This window comes from Octopus bimaculoides, chromosome 3, assembly GCF_001194135.2.
Source record: "Octopus bimaculoides isolate UCB-OBI-ISO-001 chromosome 3, ASM119413v2, whole genome shotgun sequence".
NCBI classification, from domain to species: domain Eukaryota; kingdom Metazoa; phylum Mollusca; class Cephalopoda; order Octopoda; family Octopodidae; genus Octopus; species Octopus bimaculoides.
In genome coordinates, this window is record NC_068983.1 from 51,473,637 (window position 1) to 51,479,957 (window position 6,321).

Below are 6,321 nucleotides of genomic sequence, written 5' to 3' on the forward strand. Positions count from 1 at the left end.
GGTGTCTAATTTTATCGAAGTCTTGTGGCGAACATTTAAGTTATAATAAGGTAAACAAACCAGCACCAGATATAAACTGGAGATTGCTGTAAACTTAATGAAACCAACAGATTAGTGTTCCTGGAGACGATGTAGCCGAAATATTCGTTTTTACTCTAAGCACAAGGCCCGAAATTTTTGGTGATGGGGGCAGTCGAATAGATCGACCCCAATACGTAACTCGTACCTAATTTATCGACCGCTAAAGAATGAAAGAAAAAGTCGACCTCGGCAGAATTTGAACTCACATCGTAAAGACAGACGAAAGATCGCTAAGCGTTTCGCCTGCCATGCTAATTTTGTACCAGATGGTCGTCTTGAGGTAGCTGACATATCACTACAATAAGAATGATAATACATTCGAAACGGATGTCTAATACACTAAAATATTTTGAGTATGATAAAAAGAGTGTAATGAAAGAGACGCAGACATTTACACGTAAGATAAATTTTCAAAAGTGAATTCTTTTTTATGAACACTACAAAATAAACACTAAGAAGAAATGTAATTAAACACAGAAATAACGGAAGACATTTTTAGTTAAATTTCAAATGGTTTGAGCGGCACTGAAATTCACGGCGCAGTGAAGTAGAAAGACAATTTAAAAATAAAGAAAATACGTATGATATAAACATTTTGAAGTATACGAAAAACAAAAGTTTAGAATATATATCAAAAGACTTAAAATGAAAAAAATAAACTTAATAAATGTCCTGATTGGCTGTTTCTACGTGAATTCAAAAACTTCGATAAGTAGTACGCGGAAAATATTAAGGATATATTGTACGATATATTTCAACAAAATTCTTTGTTAAAGAATATATTTAGAATTATAAACATTTATGTTGTGGTCTCACCTCATATTTGGATATATGTTTAGGATTCTTAATCACGTAGCCCATCGACTACATTTATAACAGTTCTTACAAAATGTAGTAGAACTAAAAAAAGTTATTTTTTAATCTAAAATATAATCTTCTTCATATTCTACAATGTTCTTCCATCTATCTGGTAGACTTGCAAGGACTCTCTTCCAATATTCACTTATCCGTCACGAAAAAGTCTCCTCTTGTACTCTTCTGACCTCCTCAACAGAATTCATATTTTTTCCGTCCATATGATTTTCAAGACTGCGAAACAAATTATAATCAGATGTGGAAATGTCCAGCGAATATAGTGGGTGGCGCATCATTACCCATCCAAACTGCTCCAGCCTTTGGAATGTCATTCTCGCTATATATTGCCGAGCATTAACTTGACAAATGTACACCTTTCGACTTGAAACTAATGGCAGTCAATTTCCTTCTAACGCTGATTCAAGCCGTTCAAGCTACTCGCAGTAGATTTCCTTTATCATTTGGGTTTAAAAGTCCATAGTGGATTAAATCTTTCATATCCTAAGAAACAGATAACAACACCTTACGTGGTGAAAATCTTTTTTAGCCTGGGGTGCCGGTCTTTCTTCTGTCTCTACCCACTGTTTTCGGTGTTTCACACTTTTATAGGGAACACATTTCTCGTCACCAGTCACTATTCGTGCAAAAAAGTTTCATTCGCGAGTAAAGAAGAGTTCACATTATCTCTGTGTGTGATTAGACTCGGAATGTTTGTGAGGTACCTACTGACTCAATTTGCTGAAGTTCCCGATGGCACGCAGTTGTCGATGAACGGTTGACTGATGAAATTCAAACATCTCTGCAAGTTTCTCAACAGGTTCGATGGGATTTTGTCCCACCTGGATTTGCAGGCGTGGTTGTCTAGCTCTACAGATCTTCCAGGACGAGGCTTGTGTTCTATGCTGTAATTTCCGGCTTTTATTTTCTGGAACCACCTTTCACATTGTCCTACGCGTATTGTCCGATCCTCATATGCTGCATTAATATTCCTCGCACTTTCCGTTGCGTTGTTCCCTGTATTGGACTTGAAGCAAGATAAGCCGAATATGCTCCTTTATCACTTCCATTATGACTTTAAAAAATTACTGTTAAAATCGAACTGCACCATTCAAACCTTGCTCCGGCTTGCTCTGACTTTTAGTTCATGCAATTGAAGATAAGCACATTATTTACCGTCGTTACTATTATCAGCAAAAATTATTCACCATAAATCATATTCCTCTGGGCGCAAGGCCCGAGATTTTTGGGGAGGGGTGGGCAGTCGATTAGATTGACCTCAGTATACAACTAGTACTTAATTTATCGATCTCGAAAGGAGGAAAGGCAAAATCAACTTCGATGGAATTTGAAATTAGAACGTAAAGACCGACGAAATACAGTTAAGCATTTCGCCTGGCATTATAACGATTCTGGCAGCTTGCTGCTTCACCATAGATAGTACTGGCAGTAGTAGCAGCTTATTTCGAATGTAAACATTCGAATGTTTTTGCTTTTACATGTATAAATTCATATACATGTATATATATATATATATATATAGATAGATAGATAGATAGATAGATAGATAGATAGATAGATAGACAGACAGACAGACAGACAGACAGATATATAGATAGATAGATAGATAGATAGATAGATAGATAGATAGATAGATAGATATATAGATAGATAGATAGATAGATTATAGTGTGTATGTGTGTTGTTTCTACTTATTCCTGTAATGTGTAAACTCTAGAACCCAGTATTTACTCTATCTGGAAACATTTTGCTACCGAAAAATATTTGATTCTGCAAAGGTTGTTGCTCAATTTCTCCGCCAGCATCTTCGTATTTTACATCCATATTCAACTAATGTAGATTTACCTCTTACAGGAGGAGTTGCATTGTTACCCGAGAAAATAAGGTCTTGTGGGATGACATTTTTTATGAGGTGTGGCTGACAAGAGAGCGAAAATATAACAGCTTCTCTTTTTCATCTTTACTAAGTATTTCATATGGCATCGAAAGCAAACGTTCAAAGTTATTAAATTTTGTCTCCACCGCCTTCACTTTCCCTTAGAAAATGTTATTCTTTGTGGTAACCTGGAAGCCTCTACTCTGACTGACCTGTTTTTTGGTCTTGAAAAAATAAACGTGTGTTTAGCGATAGTATCCCTCACTCAATACCTTAGAGCAGCAGTACAATAAATATGTACCCTCCTTCAATAAACTTCATATAATTAGCTTGCATACACTGATAAGGAATTCCCAGATCCTTCAATCAAAAACTCAGTTATCTGGGGTTTTCACTTCAGTCAACCTGCCAGGTGATATTTGCATACAGAGATTCATTCTACTTGCATTTATATTGTTTTAGAATTTCGAATTATGCGGGAATACAAATATCGAAATTTAACTTGCAACAGAAATATTGATTTCAAATTTTAGTACACAAGACCAGAACCTTTGACTCAAGGGCTAAGTTAGCGCTTATTTTGCTAATCCCCTAAAGGATGAAAGGTAAAGTCGAACTAGGCAGAGTTTGCACTCAGAGCACAAAGAGAGGCAAAATGCTTCACAACACTCCGCCTGGATCGCTAAAGGTGTTGCCAGCTCGCCGCCTTCCCAGTAGATTAATCTTTATAAATCTAATATGAATAAAATGATATATAATAGGTTATTCATATCATGAAAGTATAGTAGTACATAAGTAATTATTTTTATACCCAAAATAATATTGTATATCTCGGGAGCATAGTTGTACCGCAGCTGTCATTTAAATTAAAAATCAATAAAAATCCAACGAATGTTTGATTATAATGGATTTGAAGTCATTTAAAAGCGAAAAGTGTATCATAATATGCCTCATTAACAAAACATACAACTCAAGTATAGTACGAGAAATCTTGAAATAAGTTTTAATAATAATAGATCATGCGAACAAAAATGGCAATTAATTGGTGCCTACAGAAAAAAATATAGTTGTATAGCTTCTCGAGGAAATACTTTGCATTTGTGATTTAAAAAAGAATTGAATATGTTTACTAGAACCTTTCTAAAATTCCCAGCAAACTGGAATCATTTCATTGCTGTAAAAATAATATAAAATCGTGTTCGAACTCTATTCATTGTTATATTACTCTATGCATATTTTCCCTCAAACTGCTCGACCTCTAGATATAAGCATTTCTACTAACATAAAAACAAAACCACTGTTAACATTTACGCTTAAGGGTCTTTATATTAAGAGATCAATACGTATGCAATCATTAGGAACGATTGAAAAATATCTGTTTTCATTAGTTAATTCTTGTGGAAGAAATTATCTATAACTACATGTTTGTGGGTTTGAAAGAGGTGCATTTGTATATATATATATATATATATATATATACCGTATATATACCGCATATACTTGTGTAATAGTCTATCCCATGTAAAACTCGACCCACTATTTTTGGTCAAAAATTGATAATGTTCCCCAGACTCGTATAAAAGTCGACCCTAGTATTTCACGAACAACAGGACAACATTTGTGGGGCAAGATATCATATTATCCAATACAACATTTTGTGACCTGCTTTATACGTGGAATGCTTGGTGCTTATAATGGAATAATCGTTGCTTATAGTACAACATCATTAAATAGCGAGCACTACATATCTGTTGATGGGTGCTACAACACCATTACTAAAATGTATGCACAGGATATGCTGCAAACATATTTCTATTTCACTTCTGCGATCTCGATTTCACTTGCTCTTGTTAATTTTTCAAGTGCAAACAAAGTCTTACAGGGTCTCTTTCCATGATACTTGACATCCGAGTACCAATTTCAAAATCCTTCCTATCCTCAATAGAACAGTTTTCTGAGTATATACCACTTCATGTGGATCCCAAGTTCATGTAGTTCTGTTGGGTCAATTTCTGTGTGACTTCCTTCATCTATTTGATTTTCCTCTGCTTTAGTGTTTATGGTTGGTTCAAAGATTATTTCACTTTGCTTATTAGTTACATTAGCTCTTGCATTATTGTATTTTCACCAGCCCTGGGTTGGTCTATAGTTATTTCCTCTGTAGTATCTTCTTTAGCTGCAGCTTCGTTAGTTTTATCCCTTACTGATTGTTTAATTTGGTCAGTCTCCAATTCAGTTAGTAATTACTTTCTTATAATGTTTCTTCGAACGTCGGCAAGTTTGCTACTGTCTATGTAGGGTCTTACGTCAAGGTGTTTCTGTTTCCAGTTTAAGTAGTTTTGTACAGTATCAGATTTATTTGTGGGGGAAATATATGTCATGGAAGAAAGCCGTAAGAATTTCTTTATTATCTCATCTACGCCATTTTGCATTTTTTTTCGTTTGGTCATTTGATGACGAGCATGGATGGCCATCTGTTGGAATATTACTGTTGTGGGGTATTCCAGCTCCTGTGTTTCGGGAAGAGTTGAAACAGTAGCTGATTTTTCGCATCGAATCTCGTTCATCATTCGAGTATGTGGTCCTTGGTGTTCCGACCGATGAGCAATCTACTTTGTATTTTGCCTTGTTATCATTGAGGAATGACGAGCCTTGGACGTTGACGTTAAGGGGCGGATCTGTCTGATTAGAGTTAATGTTTTGAGACAACACCGTCTCCAATTACTCGTAACATAGCTTCTTATGTCAAACAGATCTGTATTCGTCTGTGTTTTTTTTTTTGATAGATTTATCTCCCGGCATAGTTTTTTTGTGGTGTTTTTAAACTTATGAATTGTTCACTCTCTCTGCGTTAGTTTTTAAAAAAAATGAGTTTGTTTTCTTGTTTTTGCTTCGTTTGTGACACGTGTTTTCATATGATTGAATGTGTGTCATGTAAATTTCAAGTAGTTGTGTAAACATTCTGATGTATGTGTATTCCTATGGGTATTAACATGTATATATATGAGTATGTAGACATTCGAATGTATGCATAACTACATAATTTAAGTACTTACTGTTTTGTTCCATCTATATTTTATAATTTGTAAACTTTCCGGTGTTGATTTCACGTGTGTGTTTCGCACGTTTTTCAATGAGACATCGTGCGTATGAGAAACTATGCTTTGTATGGAAGCAAATTAGGATCAGTGGGGACAGGCAGTCCCATTCGAAGATGTCTCTCCCTGATTTCTACTGTCCCTAAACTTCTTCCGTATACTATCAGGTCCGTCCTTCCACTCACCATCCTTTTTCCAAGCAATCGCTCAACATTCGAAACAATACCAAACAGGTTCATTCATTTCATAATCCAAGAATGTGGGATCATATCTTACGCCTTACGACAATCGATCCACAACATGGCGAAGTTACTTTTCCTCCTACTGCAGTCTCTAAGAACAGTTTTGTCAATCAGGAGTTGATCTGCACTTACGCTATATATATATATATAT